The sequence below is a fragment of the Mesocricetus auratus genome, unplaced genomic scaffold, assembly GCF_017639785.1.
Source record: "Mesocricetus auratus isolate SY011 unplaced genomic scaffold, BCM_Maur_2.0 Super-Scaffold_100030, whole genome shotgun sequence".
In the NCBI taxonomy this organism is placed as follows: Eukaryota; Metazoa; Chordata; class Mammalia; order Rodentia; family Cricetidae; genus Mesocricetus; species Mesocricetus auratus.
In genome coordinates, this window is record NW_024429211.1 from 5635631 (window position 1) to 5653801 (window position 18171).

At 44.3% G+C, this 18171-nt stretch overlaps 1 long non-coding RNA gene and 1 other non-coding gene across 2 annotated transcripts; one reads left to right on the plus strand and one right to left on the minus strand.

Annotated features, from left to right (window-relative positions):
- Positions 1 to 722: 722 nt before the first annotated feature.
- Positions 723 to 794, minus strand: Trnae-uuc. The gene has a single exon. It is a non-coding gene; the product is annotated as a tRNA-Glu (tRNA).
- A 965-nt stretch (positions 795 to 1759) lies between these two features.
- Positions 1760 to 7316, plus strand: LOC110343239. The gene is made up of 3 exons (XR_002385450.2): positions 1760 to 1868; positions 5030 to 5144; positions 5404 to 7316. It is a non-coding gene; the product is annotated as an uncharacterized LOC110343239 (long non-coding RNA).
- The last annotated feature ends 10855 nt before the right edge of the window (positions 7317 to 18171 follow it).

Below are 18171 nucleotides of genomic sequence, written 5' to 3' on the forward strand. Positions count from 1 at the left end.
TCCTCTTTTCTCGACTTTATTCAAATCACGCTAAGGACACCAGCAACTGGAGCATGATGGGGTTGGTGACAAACTTAGCTATGAGTGGCACGGGGATCGGTGCTAACACCCATCTGTTGTAGGTATGCACTAGACATCACCGTACATGCAGACGTGTTACGGGTGACAAGCATTCGGGTGCACGCACAGGAATTATTTCCAGCTTTGAAGGTTTCAAGGCCCCCCTCCCTGAAAACTTGACTTTTCTCGGTAGGAACTTTGAGCCTAACTACAAGTACAGTCCTTATCCAGAGGCTGCTTCCATGCCTCAGTTTCCCATACATCGTCGGGCAGAATGTGACGAAGAGGAAGAAACGAATGAGGCCTCTCAGGTTGCCCTTTGGAGTCGAGCACGGTTCCTCCGCTAAGACTGTTTATCCTTTGGGAGGCTGCTCCCTTGGCATCCAAGCCTCAGCGACTTCCCCCTTCCGAACCTACAGAACCGGAGCTGGGCGGACTTTGTTACAGACTCTATATCCAACTATCCAACTCCAGCACCTGCTTAGCAGCTTACGGGTTATAAGAACGGGTCGTAAAAGAACACCAGGATCAGTGAACCATAACAGCTTGACCATTAAGTTTGCAAGCCGTATTGTCAATATTGTCAAACGGGCGTTCTAGATCCATTGTCCCAGGCAAGCAGATCTTTTAAAATCTAGGCTTTGTACAAAAATTGTCTTCTGTTCCCACACCGGGAGTCGAACCCGGGCCGCCTGGGTGAAAACCAGGAATCCTAACCGCTAGACCATGTGGGAACTGACGAAAACACGTCTCTTGTTTCAGTCTATTGAATCATTCATAGCTGCTCCCGCCTCCGGAGCCCCGCCCCGCTCCTGCGCCTGCGCGGCGGCCGCCCCGCGCCCTTGCCGTCCCTGCAAAGCTGGGGAACGTTCTTCTCCCGGTCCCCGCTTCGCTACGGCTTTCTTTGGCTCTGATGCTTGGGGCTGGCTGCTGAGCGCTCAGAGGGAACCCTTAAGCCCCCCTCTCTTTCCTTCTAAAGCTCGGGTTCCACGGTAGCACGGACAACCGTTTGAATGGGTCGAGAACGCCCGCGCAGGGAAACCGCAGGACAAGGGCGTGGTCCCCCTCCACCCCCACCCCCCACCCCCACCCAGGGCTGAGATCCTAGTTTTGACTCCCTCGGATCGGCTTTTCCCCCCCAATCAGTTTAGACGGCCGTTTTCACTGTTTGGTCTTCCGTCACTGAGATGGAATCAAACTCCGAGCTACAGCCGGATGAATGAAACCCCTCATGCAAGGGCTATTTATGCGCAAAAGGCCTTTGAAGTGCTGTTTTAAGATCTGACGCAGATGGCCTTATGTCGTGGGGGTAGGGTGTGTTTAATCTCTGGCAATCGAAGTCTCAGATGTCCGCATGGTGAAAGAATTCTTAATAAATACTCTCAATCACTTGTGGGAAGGAACCCCTGTGAATAAGTTCAGCAACCAGCCGAGCACTGTGAAAAATGTTCACTACACCACTTAAGCATACAAAAACCACCCACGGGGAGGCCGGGGGGCAGGTATCCAAGGAATGCAGAAGGCTCAAAGGAGACGGTTCTGATTGGATCAAAAAAGATACCCTAACAGCTACATTTTAATCGATTGAATCACTGATTGATTGCTTCTAGGGTTCTGGATTGCATTCCCAACCTGGGGTGCTCTACGACAAACTCCAGGCTCCTCCCACAAATTAAAATCCCTGTTGAGGGGCGCCACGGACTCTAAAAGAATACAGCTCCCAGGAAAGGTGTGCAACCTAACTCTGTTTTCCCTCTGGCGACCTGTCGTGGTCACATTTAGGAAGCACTGCTGGTAGTAACGAACAGGTACTTGGGAAGTCTGAGTCTTTCGTTTGCTTCTGTTTTCCTAAAACAGAATAAGGCCATTTACTTTCCCTACAAATGATTAATTACAGACGATCTGCTTTCTGTTGCTGAGCTGTGTCGTCGTTGCTGAAGGCCTTGGCATTTTCGTTTCTGCCTGGCTATGAAAGGTTTATGAGACAGACAGACAAAGACTGGGCTGCCTAGGAAAACGGCGGTGGTTTTCTCTCTGGTCGTCGTGTATCTGCATGCAGCAAGATTCTGAGGCCCAGGAGGACCCAGAACCACAAAGCACAAAGAGTTGGGTTTCCCAGAGTCACAGCACCTGACACTTGCTGTGTGCATTTGCAGTTGAAAATCAGGTTTTATTGCATGAAGTAGCTGAAAATGTGGGCCTGCTTGTTAGTACTGCTTGTTGAGATGACAGCTTTCTGTGTTAAGGAAACCACTGTGAAATGCGTAAGAATAAGAGTATTGTGCTAGCCGATGGTCTCACTGATGATATTTTGGGCGAGGAGGGTTGAGGGCGGTGCAGAAGAAAGGTTTTGAATTATTAAGAAAAAGACAGGAATAGCTTGTATTTTCTAGTTTCTGTCTTATATTGGATACTTGGTTACTTGGAGTGGTGATGGTGGTGTGTGTGTGTGTGTGTGTGTGTGAGAGAGAGAGAGAGAGAGAGAGAGAGAGAGAGAGAGAGAGAGAGAGAGAGAGAGAGAGAGAGAGAGAGAGAGAGAGAGATGGAGTTCTATAGCCTAGACTGGCCTTGAGCTCCTCTTGGTTTGGCCTCTCCCCCCCCACGCCCCCTTTGGTTTTTCGAGACAAGGTTTCTCCGTATTGCTTTGGAGGCTGTCCTGGAACTCCCTCTGTAGACCAGGCTGGCCTCGAACTCACAGAGATCCGCCTGCCTCTGCCTCCCGAGTGCTGGGATTAAAGGTGTGTGCCACCAATGCACGGCCAGCACTGACATGTTCAATAACACAATGACAGCTGCGGGGCTGAAGTCACAGCCGTGACGCTTGCCCTCCAGACCACGTCTTCTTTATGCACTGTCTGTGGAGGCAGACTTCACTTACGATAACAAGAAGCTTTCTGGTTACCATATGTGTATGCACAAGCATTCCCTGTGTTTTGAAGTCCAGTACCTGTGACAGAAGCCTTAATTCTGAGAGCTAGCTATCAGTATGCGCTTCCCTTTGCAATGAAATAAATTGTGGTGAGAGTCTTGAGTTATGGCAGTGTTACTTGCCGAGCGTTTGTGAGGCCCTAGATTCAATCTCCAATAAGAAATGGAGGCAAGTAACGAGTGACAGTTATTTCTCACATTTTCATATGTATTATTAGTAATTCTCTGAGAACTTCATAAAACACAGTTTGATTATGTTCATCATCTAGTCCTCTCTTTGTCTCCTTCCAGATCCACCCTTCATCTCCTCGTCCCAACATTCCTTCTCTTTTTCTTTAAATAACCTATTGAGTCTAAATTGAGATGCCCATACTCTTTGCAGTACATAAGACTTTTATTTTCATGAGGTCCCAATGGTTGACTGATGGGCCCGTTTCATGGGCAATGAGAGTCCTATTCAGAAAGCCATTACCTGAGCCTGTGTTTTGAATTGCACTCCACACTCGTTCTACTAGAATCGTCAGGGTTTCAGGTATAACACTGAGATCTCTAACCCATTTGGAATTGGTTGGGTACAGGGTGAAAGAGAAGGATCAGGTTTAATTTTTCCTACATGTGAACATCCAGTTTTATCAGCTCCATTTGTTAAAGATGCTGTCTTTTTTTTTTCCAATGTGTGTTTTTGGCATCTTGGCCTAGAATCGGGTGTCTGTAGGTGTGTGGAGCCCTTTATTCTATTCCATTAAACAACATATCCATTTTTTGGGTGTGTATGCCAGTTAAACAACATATCCATTTTTTTGTGTGTGTCTGCCGGTACCATGCTGTTTGGACATTTTTATAAAATCACAGAACTATTTGAAGATGGCTTTGGCACGTGGAAAGAGACAGAGGAAGTGATGCTCCTAGAAGCGGAAGCCTGGCTCGCTTGTGGGATTCTCCCTGTGGCTGTAGGACGAGAATCTAAGCTTGTCTTACAAGCAGCTTCCGCAGCCCGCTAGCCGTCATTTGGCATGGTTCCTCACTGGAGTATGCCTGGCTGTTCTCAGGTCTACTGTCTAATGTGGTTGTTCCCAACCCAGTCCGTGTATAGCGTCTTTGGCGGGTATTAATCACATGCAGGGCAATGACATCTGGCATTCTAACTGTGGCCTGTGTCCCATGCCTAGTTTCTCTCTATTGTGGTTCTCTGCAGAGTCTCCTAACACGACCTACTGCTTAGCAGCTCCCATTCTTGGGGGGGGGGCACTCTTCTGCAGTGATGAGCCTCCTGGTAAATTATCTAATCCCATGTGATCAGCCCTAAATATGTGCCCATAGAGAAACACTAAGTGGATTCAGTGAGATACGGCCTAAGTCTGCGTAAGCCCAGACCTCAACTAGTCCTTTTGCCACCCACAAAATACCATGCATGCGTCCTTTCCCAGGCTCGGATCAGCAGGTGCAAACTGTCGTCAGTTTACACTCTACGGGTCCCTAGTCTGCTCGTTTCTCCCCTGAACTAGATTAGCTGAAACCCACAGTGGCATCAGAGGAGAACAGCCCTCTTGCTTAGGGTTCCCCTTAACTCACCCAGTCAGACACCGGACCACTTTCAGCCTTCCCAGCTAAGACACCTCATTTTCTCCATTATGTGCACCTGCTTACACTGCGCCTAGTACCCACCCTTGCTAAAACAAGCGTGGCCCGCGATCCTCCCTTAAATCACAGTGGCGCAAGCGAGGCAGCTGAGCCTCAGGCTGCACTATCTGGGACAGCAAGTTCAGTTGTGCACATGCGCGGGTACTCTGCGCTCACCTGCCCAGGTGGCTAGGCGAGTGCCAGCTACGTCGTCTGTCTCAGGTACTTCCTGGGATGCTTTCAGGATTGCTTTATTGTGCTTTCTTATGTGTTAGACCCTTGGCATATTTAAAATTACGTTAATTGCGCTCTCTCTCTCTCTCTCTCTCTCTTCCTTCCTCCCTCCCTCCCTCCCTCCCTCCCTCCCTCCCTCCCTCCCTCCCTCCCTCCCTCCCTCCCTCCCTCCCTTCCTCCTTCATAGTGCTGGGAAGGAGATTAGGAAGCACGCCAGTACCATGGCACCTATGAAGAAATGGGAAGACAATCCTCAGAAGTTTGTATTCTTCCAATCAAATGGAGCCCTAGATCAGATCCAGGTCATGCACCTTTAGCTCGCAGCCCTTTATTTCACTGGCCAGGAATTTTTATTTACACATCTGTGTTTGTTCGTTCCGTGGCAACACTGTATTGTCGTGCGTGATAGTCTAATTATCCCTCAGTCTGTCTGTGTGTCTAGCGCATTAACGTTGTTTGTCTGTGACAACGAGGTCCAAGGGTGAGACCCGTCATCTATACACTTACAGAGGCTGAGAGACTGAAGTGTTCTCTTGTTTTTTGGTTTTGTTTTCCTGACAGGAGTCCCGAGGACTAGCTTGGCCTATGATCGTCACTTCAAATCCTTAGAAGGAGCTTCCTCGCTAGGCCGGGCTGGACCGACAGCCTCCAAAACAATACAGAGAAACCCTGTCTTGTAAAAACAAAAAACAACAACAACAACAACAAAAAACAACAACAAAAAAAGAGCTTCCTCAGTCCTGTTTTTTGTGTGCTTCAATGTTGCTTTGTTGAACCTTGCCCCTTTAGAAGGCGGGTGCTTTTATCTGGCCTCTGGTGAGTGAAGGCTTGACATTACCAACCCCCAAGGTTCAGGATCACAGGGGAACCACAGCTGCAGACACAAAGCATTCGAGTGTGTTCCTGGTACAACTGCACCTGCTCGACACTCGGCTCCTGGCTTATGCTTTTTTTCTTCCCTACCCCAACTCTCACTCTGCGCACTAAACTTCTGCCATATTTTCAATGAGACCGCTTCAAACCACAGGGCCTGCCTCAGGAAAGCCATTAACCTAGGCAGAGTGTTCATCTGAGGAACACATCAGAACAGGAAGGAAGCCACAGCTCGGTGGCTTGTACTTTGCGTCCCTTGACTGGCAGAAAGAAGAGGCTTATATGTACGAATTTGCCTCCTGACATTCTTCAGAAACAGCAGAGCTGATGAAAACTGGGGAAAACGACCCCGTAAGAAACACTGCTGACATTTCTGAAGATGTCCTACTTCTTTGTTGACAACTGTAAGCCTTTAATTCAAGACACATTTGTAAATCAAATATTGACCAACAAGTATTCACTCTCCGTGGATGTTGTGCAAATGCTATAGGCACCAAAATTTAAAAACAAGACTAAACTAAAAACAACAACAACAAACAAAACAAAACAAAACCAAAATCAAACCAAAACAACAACAAAACCCAAAACCTTACAGGGCAACTTCCGGCTTTGTTTAAACAGGGAGGAATCTGCCCTTATCTTAGTCTTGTGGGCCTTTCGATCTTATGTCTCGATGCTCTCAGGACCCCCATTCTGTCGAAAACCAGCTGCCAGAGCCTCTTTTATGAATTCGCATAACTCCCTTCCTCTTTCTTGTAGAACAAAGATCCTCACGTATTTTTGTTTTATTTCTGTTCTGGGGATCCAATTGAGAGCCAAGGAGAAGCAAGTATTCTGGCACTCAGGCCCACCCTCACTTCCCGTCACGGCCTTTCTGAAGGTTGCTTCTCATCTGCCTTCTCCCTTGAGAGACGTTTGATACAGTAACTTGCCAAAAGCAACTCATTCGTTCTGAGCACACTCCAGGAACATTTAACGCAGCTACACCGTACTTAAAAAAAATAGTCTTCACAAAAGAAGGGTAAGACTACCGCACAGAGGGGGCTAAGAGGTGAGTGGCCAGCTTCACATCTGGACCAAAGAGCCCCCAGGCCCTAGGTCATGGGGCAAAATCCCACGCCCTTCCCTCACCCATGTCAGCTGCCCTAGCTGGTCAGCAGGAAAGGTTCCTGAAGGCAGGTTACACCCACAGCCTCTCACAGCACCCCATAACCTACAAGTCCCATTCTTCCCCCAACCCCACTCATCCTTTGAGACCTTAGTGGCTGGTTCCCTGAGACACAGACATCTGCTGCACAGAGAGGGCTGAGAGAGAGGACTGAGAGAGAAGGCGGAGAGAGGGGCTTGAGAGGATCAGCAAAGACACTGCCTGCACCGACTGCAGGAATGCAGGAAGAGATGGATAGACACCAATGCAAGAATACATTCAACAACCCAAAAGCAATATGGTGTCACCAGAACCTAGTGGTACTACAGCAAGAAGACCTGAACTTCCCAACGCAGAAGAAGCAGAAGAAAATGACCTTAAAATAACTTTATAAAGACCATAGAGGCCCTTAAAGGAGAAATGAGGAGAAAACAAATAAAAAATGGGAAGAAACCAATAAATCCCTTAAAGGAAGCAAAGAAAACCAAGAAAAAAAACACAATGAAACAACACTAAGACTTGAAAATTGAAATGGAGCCAATAAAGGAAACACAAACTGAGGGAATTCTGGAAATGGAAAATCCTGGTAAACAAACAGGAACTACAGATGCAAACATAACCAACGGAATGCAAGAGATGGAAGATACGATAGAGGAAATAGATTCATCAGCCAAAGAAAACATTAAATTTAATAAAGTCATAACCCAAAGCATCTAGGAAATCTGGGACCATGAAGAGACCAAACCAAAGGATAACAGTGATAAAAGAAGGAGAAGAATACCAGTTCAAAGGCAAAGAAAATATATTCAACCAGATTATAGGAGAAAACTTTCCCAACCTAAGAAGGAAATGCCTGTGAAGATACAAGAAGCTTACAGAACACCGAATAGACTGGATCCCCTCAAAAATTCCTCTTACCACATGATAAGCAAAACACAAAATATACAAAATAAAGAAAGAATATTAAGAACTGCAAAAGAAAAAGGCCAAGTAACATATAAAGGCAAACCTATCAGAAGAACACCCGACTTCTTCGTGGAGACTCTCAAAACCAGAAGGTCCTGGACAGACTGGGGGAATCTCTAGAGTCTGTCATTTTATTCTGGGGAGGGCCCAGACCCTCCCCAAAGTGTCCAAATTGAGAAAGCATCCCTCATTGTGGAATAAGTCCCCAAAGTCCATTTTTGTGCCAGGAATAAATATTGATCTATTACCCAAAAACCCCACAGATTGCCTGAGTCTCCTCACTGACACCCACATTCAGGGGGTCTGGATCAGTCCCATGCTGGCCTCTCAGCCATCAATCTGTGGTCCAAGATCTCCCCCTTGTTCAGGTCAGCTGTCTCTCTGGGATTCACCAGTCCAGTCTTGACCCCTTTTGCTCATCACTCCTCCCTCTATGTCACTGGGTCCCAGGAGTTGAGTTCAGTGTTTAGCTGTAAGTGTCTGCCTCTGCTTCTGTCTGTCACTGGATGGAGGTTCTAGGATGGTATGTAAGATAGTCATCAAAGACATTATTAGGGAGGGGCATTTAAAGTAGTCTCTCCACTACTGCTAGTTTTGCCAGTTGGTGTCATCCTTGTAGATCTCTGGAGTCCTCATCAGTACCAGATCTCCCCTCAAACCTAGAATGGCTCCCTCTATTATGGTGTCTCTCATCAGCTCTCCTCTATTCTTCCCCCAACTCAACTTTCCTGCTCCCCCATGTCCTCCTCTCCCTTCCTCTTGTCTCCCTCTCTTTTTCCTGGCTCCTTTTCCCCTCCCCCACCCTGTGCTCCCAATCTGCCTAGGAGATCTTGCCTCATTCCACATTCTCTGGGGTGCCATGTATATCTCTCTTAGGGTCCTTCCTGTTTCCCCGCCTCTCTGGCAGTGGGATTGTAGACTGGCACTCCCCTGATCCATGTCTAAAATCCATATATGAGTGAGTACATACTATGTTTCTCTTTTTGTGGCTGGGTTACCTCATTCAGGATCGTTTCTTCTAGTGCCATCCATTTGCCTGCAAATTTCAGGATTCCATTGCTTTTTTTTTCTGCTGAATAGTATTCCATTGTGTAAATGTACCACATTTTCTTTATCCACTATTCAGTTGAGGGGCATCTAGTTTGCTTCCAGGTTCTGGCTATTACAAATAGTGTTGCTATAAACACAGTGGAACAGATGTCCTTGTTGTATGAATGTGCATCTTTTGGGTATATGCCTAACAGTGGGATTGCTGGGTCTTGTGGTAGACTGATTCCCATTTTCCTGAGGAATCTCCACACTGAAGAAATGGGCAGTTTTCTGGCTAGGTTCCACATACCTAAATTAAATCAAAGTCAGATAAACAATTTAAATAGACCTATAACCTCTAAGGAATAGAAGCAGTCATTAAAAGTCCCCCAACCAAAAAACAAAAAACAAAAAAAGCCAAGACCATATGGCTTCAGCACAGAATTATATCAGAATTTCAAAGGAGCGCTAACTCCAATACTCCTCAAATTGTTCACATAATAGAAACAGAAAGAACAATACCAAACTCCTTTTATGAGGCCACAGTAACCCTGATATCGAAACCACACAAAGATGCAACAAAGAAAGAGAACTACAGACTAATCTCTCCCATGAACATCGATGAAAAAAATACCCAATAAAATACTGGCAAACCAAATCCAAGCACACATCAAAAGAATCATCCACCATGACCAAGTAGGTTTCATCCCAGAGATTCAGGGTTCGTTCAACATATGGAAATCTGTCAATGCAATCCAGTATATAAACAAACTGAAAGAAAATAACCCACAGGATCATCTCATTAGATGTTGAAAGAGCCTTTGATAAAATCCAACACCCTTTCATAGTAAAGGTCTTGGAGAGATCAGGTTTACAAGGAACATATCTATACATAATAAAACTAATATACAGTAAGCCGACATCCAACATCAAATTAAATGGAGAGAAACTCAAAACTCAAAGCAGTTCCACTAAAATCAGGAACAAGATAAGGCTGTCCACTCTCTCCATATGTATTCAATATAGTACTCACAGTTCTAGCTAGAGTGATAAGACACAAAAGGAGATCAAGTGAATACAAATTGGAAAGGAAGAAGTCAAACTATCACTATTCGCAGATGAAATGATAGTATATAGAAGTGACCTCAAAAACTCTGCCAGGAAATCCTACAGCTGATAAACACCTTCAGCAATGTGACAGGATATAAGATTAACTAAAAAAAATCAGTAGCCCTCCTATATGCAAATGATAAATGGACTGAGAAAGAAATCAGAGAAACATCACCCTTTAAAACAGCCTTAAATATAAAATATCTTGGGGTAACTCTAACCAAACATAATAAAAATGGCAATCCTACCAAAAGCAATTTACAGATTCAATGCAATCCCCATCAAAATCTCAACACAAGTCCTCACAGACCTTAAAAGAACAATACTCAACTTCATATGAAAAACAAAACACCCAGGATAGCTAAACAATCCTGTAGAATAAAGCAACTTCTGGACACATTGCCATCCCTAACTTCAAACTCTACTATAGAGTTATACTAATAAAAACAGTTTGGTATTGGCATAAAAACAGACATGTGTGTCAATGGAATAGAATCTAAGAACCTGAAATTAATCCATACACCTATGAAAACCTCATTTTTGACAAAGAAGCCAAAATCGTACAATGGAAAAAGGAAAACATCTTTAACAAATGGTGCTGGCATAACTGAATGTGAGCATGTGCAAGATTTCCAGTAGAGCCATATCTGTCACCATGCACAAAACTCATATCCAAGTGAATCAAGGACCTCAACATAAGCCCAGCTACATTGAACCTGATAGAGAAAGTGGGAAGTATCCTTGAATGCATTGGCACATGAGACCACTTCCTAAATGTAACACCAGTTGCACAGACACTGAAAACAACAATTAATAAATAGGAATTCTTTTTCCCCTGAAACTAAAGGGCTTCTGTAAGGCAAAGGACACTGTCAATAAGACAAAATGACAGCCTATAGAATGAGAAAAGATCTTCAGCAACCCCACGTCTGACAGAGGGCTGATCTACAAAATATATAAAGAACTCAAGAAAATAGACACCAGAATGCAAAATAACCCAATTGAAAAATGGGATACAGAGCTAAACATAGAATTCTCACCAGAAGAATCTCAAATGGCCAAAAGACATTTAAGGAAGTGCTCAACATGCTTAATCATCAGGGAAATTGAAACCAAAAAAAACTCTGAGATACCATCTTACAACTGCCAGAAGGGTTAAGATCAAAAATACTGAGGACAGCTTATGTTGGAGAGGATATGGGGTCAGGGGAACACTCCTTCACTGCTGGTGGGAGTACAAACTTTTACAGAGACTTTCGAAATCATTATAGGGGTTTCTAAGCAAACTGGGAATCAATCTACCTCAGGACCCAGCAATACCCAAATACCTTTGGCATTTACCCAAAGGACACTCAATCATACCACAAGGACACTTGCTCAACAAGGTTCATAGCAGCATTGTAGTAGCCAGAACCTGGAAACAACTTAGATGCCTCTCAACCAAAGAATGGATAAATAAAACACGGCACAGCTACACAATGAAGTACTATGCAGCTGTAAAAAAAAAAATGATGACCCTATGAAATTTGCAGGCAAGTAGATGGCACTAGAAAAAAAAATCCTGAGTGAGGTAACACAGACTCAGAAAGATAAACACAGCATGTAGTCACTTATAAATGGATATTATATTTAATGAAGAAGATAACCAGACTACAATCCACATTTCCAGAGAAACTAGGTAACAAGGAGGACCCTAAGAGTGAAACATGTATCGCCCTGGGAAGGGGAATTAGAGGAGATATATTGGATATACTGGAAAGTGTGGGGGGGAGGAGATGTTTGAGATGGGTGAGGGACACAATTGAAGAGAAATGAAAGGGATATATTACCACTCTGGTGTTAGGGAGAAACTTGGTGCTAGGGTAATTCCCAAGACTCTGCAAGGATGACCCCAGCTGGAACTCCCAGCATTAGTGGAGAGGGCGCCTGAACTTGTCTTCCCCTGTAATTAGATTGGTGAATACCTCAACTGTCATTATAGAGCCCTCATCTAGCAACTGATGGAACCAGACTCAGAGATCCACAACCAAGAACCATGCCTAGCTCTGGAAATCCAGTCAAAGAGAGGGAGGAGGGAATGTATGATTAAGGGAGGTCAAGATCATGATGGAGAAATCTACAGAGACAGAGGAAAGCAAGCTTGTGCAAACTCAGGAACTCTAGACTGGCAGCTTTAGAGACTCCAGGGGACCAAACTATGCCCTCCATATGTTGGAGACAGTAGTGAAGCTTGGACTATCAGAGGGGGCCCCTGGTAGTAGGACCACTATACAAACGTCATATATGAGCCTGTTGAAGCCCATTCCCTATGGTTGCATGCTAGGCTCAGCCTTAACGCATTGGAGAGAGGCGTGGCCCTGACCCAACCTATTGTGTCTGATTTTGTTGTTGCCTCATGAAAGCCCTTACCCGTGAGGAGTGGACTGGGGGGAGGGCGGGTGGGGCGGTGAGGAGGTGCTGGTGAAGGGGTGGGAGGGAGAACTGTGGTTGGTGTGGGGACACCAGACCTTGAGCAAAGACCCACTTCCCCATCAGCCTGGGAGTAGGCAGCTGTAAGACAATGCTTACTAAAAAACATGTTTACTAAAAACAATACAATGCCCGGGGCAACTAGTTCCTGAAAAGGGCTGGCCCACAGGAACTGCCCTGTCCTCGATCTTTTCCAAAGACTAACCGCCTCCTCAGACCCAGCCACCTCCACCTCTGGTGTCAGGGTATATAATAACCAGCCAGAGTAGGAATAAAAGAGAGCCTTCTTGAGGAGCCTATGGGTCTGTGTCATCAATCCTCGACACCCTCCATACATTCTCGGACACAGGCTGCTCAGCGGGTGCGGCAGTTGGAATGTAAAATTAAATTTAAAAGAATAAATAAATTATAAAAAAAATGAAAAGAAGGATAAAAGTTTCAATTTGTCTCCTTGCACACACAGAGGCAATTGATATTATGGCCATTGCTATTTCCACTAAGAAGCAATAAGAAAATGTATCACTTTGGTTTGGAGAAATAGCTCAGTGGTTACGATAACTGGCTGTTCTTTCAGAAGACCTGTGTTCAGATCCCAGCACCCACAAGGCACCTAACAACTGTCTGTAACTCTGATTCCCAGGGATGCCATGCCTTCTTCTGACCGGTGAGGACACCAGACAACATACACGGTACACAGAGACATATGCAAGCAAAACACCCATGCACAGAAAATAAAGTAAAATTAAAAAAGGAAAACCTGGACGTAGTTCAGCCCTTAACAATTAATTCACACTCTAAAATGTTAATACATTACTTAGACTGTTAAAAAACAAAGATATACATTTTTAATTAAACTTCCTACATTAGTTTTGTGATGTGAGTTTGTACTATCTTTGAGGTTTATTTAAAGTTTTCATGTACAAATTTCTATTCAGTTGCACACTGTTGAAGGACTCTTGCTTATCTCTAATTTATCTTCCTTTGTCTTTTTTTTTTTTGTCTCTTTTTCCTCCTGATTCAATTCACTTCTGCAATTACCTTACATTCAAGGAATCCGGGACTGATCTAGAGGCATATTTCCAATTAGGCACCAAATAAGTCTCAAGCAATAGTGAGTGTCATGTAGAGATCACACTCACCATGACAGCCATCTTCCACAGGGATGAGACTGCACTCACAAAGTATGGATGACACACCCCTATGACAACACTTCTGCAGGGATGGACTGTACCCACAAGTAAAAACCATACTCCCCCACCATAGCAGTTTACTGAAGAGTTGAGGTTGTACCAGAGCAGGAAGATCATCTCATAGGAAGCAAACTGTTCCCATCAAGCAAGGACTGCTCCAGATAAAGGTCAGTTCGACCATGCCTGACCAAGATCATTTGCTCCCTAGCTATGTGGACCTGACCTCCTCCTTTGTTTCTCTTTCCTATAAATGTAAAATTGCTTTCAGCCTTCTGAAGAGGACTTGAGGTCACTGAATCCTATTATCTGCTCTTCACAACAAGAACATCTTGGTCAAGTCTCCATGTTTTGTCCTTCATCAAATAGCCATTTGTTTGCTTGGCTGTTGGGATGTGCAGCTGAATCTGGTCTGTTGGGAATCCGAGAGGCATAGCCTTCACCTGGAAACTGTGGTAAAACAATGAGAATGTTGGCACTTTTTCACATTTTATAAACATTAATTCTATAATGCTATTAGATGCTGCTGACAAAAAGAAGCAAAAAACAAAACAAAACAAAAAAACCAGAACTTTCACCTCAAAGGGGATAAAAGATTATTATAATATAAATAGTCAAGTCCCAGGAACACAGATTTTGGTTACTTCAAATTTCATGTTCCAATATGGGAACAGTTTGAAAATTTTAATAACAACAAAGAAAGCCATAATTCAAGGCACTTTTCAAATACATTAAATAGGTGGACTAAGAGCAAACGGGAAGACATGTTATAGGCCTCAGATTACGTCTGACGATATTTTTTAGCATTTTAGTTGTTTGGAAATCTGGTGATCTCTTTGTACATTCCAAGTTTACAAGGTGGCAAATGGCTGTTAAGAGGGACAAAGGTGGCCTGGGATAACGTGTAATTAAGCTGGGACCTTCAGCATTTGAAGCCCCAATGAGTTCTTCAGCCTTGTAGGTAGTTCAGTTGAAAGTGCAGCCAGCATTTTCCTGGAAACTTTTTATTCGTGATGTACAGCGATGTTGTGAAGAAGGTAGCACAAGGCTTTCCCACATTACCCATGCCAGTGTCCCGTGATGGGATATTTGTACTCTGTGTGAAGATATACTGCCGTTGGTGGTGCAATAAAAAGCTGAACGGTCAATAGCTAGGCGGGAGGTATAGGTGGGACCTCTGGGCAGAGAGAGAACTTTGGGAAGAAGAAAGATGGAGAGCCATCAGTTAGATGGGGAGGAGGCGGGATGGGCTGAACGGAGACGGGGTAATGAGCCGTGTGGAAGTATGTAGGCTGAAGAGTATGAGTTAATTTAAGTTACAAGAACCAGTTCAAAAGAAGCCTAAACCAAGGCTGAGCTTTTATTATTAACGAGTTGTCTCTGTGTCATTATTTCTGAGCTGGTGGCCACAAAAGGAAAGTCCCACTGCCAGGCGGTGGTGGCACACGCCTTTAATCCCAGCACTCGGGAGGCAGAGGCAGGTGGATCTCTGTGAGTTCAAGGCCAGCCTGGTCTACAAAGCGAGTTCCAGGACAGCCTCCAAAACAATACAGAGAAACCCTGTCTCGAAAAACCAAAAAAAAAAAAAAAAAAAAGAAAAGTCCCACTATAGATCACCCCACTATATAGTGTCATTAGTGCAGTATATTTATCATAAGTGATGTTAAACATCAATACGTTATCAACTAATAGAGTACCATGCTTAGATGACTACATCTTGCCATTATGGGATCCATCCCACCAGTGTCCTACACTACACTTGGACGGACTGTGGCATGGGGTGGTTTCTCAGACTTGCCTAGCTCTTGACGAGTTTGGCTTTGTTGGGGAATGTGGGTCAATATGCTGGAGACTGCCCCTCAAGTCATAGTTAACTGGTGCACTTCTGGTTATTAGAATGGGTCTCCGTGTGTGTGTGTGTGTGTGTGTGTGTGTGTGTGTGTGTGTGTGTGTGTGTGTGCATGTGCGCGCGTGTGTGTGCCGTAGCATGGTATTTTACTCACTCTTCTGTCGAGTCTGCTGCGCGGCCTGTGTCCAAGAAGGTGCGGAGGGTGTCGGGGATTGACAACACAGAGACTCGTTCAACGATGTAAAGAAAACTTTAAGCAGGCTCCAAAAAGGTTCAAGAAAACTTCCTAAGAAAGGCTCCCACCAGAGAAGCTTCTGCTCTCTCCTCTACCCTGGCTGGTTCTGCTCTGACCCCAGAAACTGATCTGGGCGTGGCAGAAGAGGCGGTTAGTCTTTGGACAAGGTCGAGCTCAGGGTGGTTTCTGCGGGCAGGCCTTTTCCAGGAACTTAATGCCCCCAGGCATTGTATTGTTTTTAGTAAACATTGTCTTACAGCTGCCTACTCCCAGGCAGAAGGGGAAGTGGGTCTCTGCTCAAGGTCTGGTGTTCCCACAATTCACCCCTTTTTATTTTTAAATGAGGCACTCCTGGCTTAGGTCAAGTAGGGTCACCCTCCCTTTCCCGTCCTTGGGGGACCTTGAACCCCTGTCTTAGGCGGGAGGGGTCTTCCCCACAGGTGGCCCGTCATCAGAGCACCCCAACTTTAAATCATCTGTAACCAACCTTCATGGCTATCGGGATTGCCATGGGCTAGGCTAAGCAATACTTGGTTACGGATCTCTTGCCTCTGGAACAAGGCACGTTTGAGCCCGGCATAAAGCCAGAATGCCTACCGCCACTGCCACCATTCCCAGGACCCCCATTGACATAGCGCCTCTCCATCACCGTACCCATCACCAGATCTGGGCCATAACATTCTACCAGCCTTCATCTGTTACAAGGGTAACATGTACGTGATTTACATTCTGTTACAAGGGTAACCCGCATGTGACTTAGATTTACAATTTGATAAAGTTACAATTGTTCCAAGATCTGCTCAGGAAAGCATTTAGAAAGTGCACTTGCACAGATACATTAGGTACAATCATTGATGTTACACATGTAGCATTATGAAAAATATGAACAATAGGCTTGTTGCACTATCCACAGAGCACCAATTTGTTCCTGTGGTGATGCAGTTTGTTGATTCAACGTCAGCTGATTATGCGACTTGAGTCAAAGTCTCCTTTTTGTCACATTAGGACAAGTTGCATCTCTCTAGAAAAATACACTGGCCTAGTCGTGATTCCAGAAACAGGAACCATCAAGTCTGATATTTCAAGTGACCATATCCTGTTCAATTACTGAAAAGAGGCTTTTGCCCCTCATCACAGTCCATACCAATGTCCAAATGTTTTAAATGGGTCCTTTTTTCTCTGTTGGCTTCACGATGAAAACTCATGGGTCCGGAAGGTTGATGCAGCAGGTCTGTTGAGAAACTGGAAATCTCGAACCGACTGTTTTCTTTCTTTCTTGGGCTCTAGATTCGATGACAGCAAGGGTCAGGAACACTGATTTAGGAGATCTCACTCAAACTGGCTTAGGTAGACTCCCATGGACTCAGGTCCAGTTTTTCTCTGCTCCATGTCGAAGCTTTTATTCTTTTCCTACAAGAAAACACAAACATGCCCTCGACCCCAAATTAGGGTCTTCTCCACTGTTTAGTGCATGGATGTCTCCATTTGACCTGAGCAATGGTTGCTCAAGTTCCATCATGCCAGAATCTGTCTGAAGCTCACTGGCATTCACATTATAAAATTTTTAAATGAGGAGTGTATTATTTGATGAGTCATATGGGGACTGGGGACATTATTCCCCCTTTTTTATTTTCTAAAAAAAATTTTTTTGAACTGTTGAAGCTGGACCATAATAGTAGAAGGATTTGTCTACCCTCCTTGGTTGACTATCTAGGTAAATTGGGATTACTACTTAGATTATTTGTAGATGCCCATTAAAAAGGACATATCCATTAAATATTTCCCAAAAACTTCTGAAAATCACTCAAAGATTGTAAACTATAATGTGTCCAAATAACTTGTGAAAATTATTTGAAGTCTGTGATCAGTCTTTCCCAATCTAACCTGTAGAGATCTCACTAGCTGACAAGGCCTCATTTGCATCTTAAATTTTTCTGTAAAAACATTAACAGACTGGCTGGATGTTCCTTTTGTCTATATTTAAAGCAATCTAGGTAGCTTCTTAACTATTTTTGAAGGGATTTAAGTATCCTTTTAATCATATAAGCAGTTCACACTCATGCATTCACAATCACATTTCATACATACCGGTGTGGCCACACCATACATTCAGAACATACATGCATCTTTCAGTCATCCTTTTTCCCTAGGTCATGATTAGTCTGTTGCAATGAAGCTTCCTTAATTGAAATCTATGTAAAAGAACAACTCCAGCCAATCCTTGAACTAAAAGGGTTAAAAAGTCCTGTATGTTCTTTATCATTCCTCCATTTGAGCTACAGTCATGGGGTACAGCTGTACCTACTCCTTGTAACTGTAGATGCAAGGTAGAGAGGCCAAGCTTTTGGCCAAAAGTTTTTAGAGATGACTCACAAAATAGAACTTAAATGTAAACAAAAATTTCCATTCTATATACCTTTCTCTTTTTCTTTTTCTTTACTTAATACCAGTACCTCTTTACTGT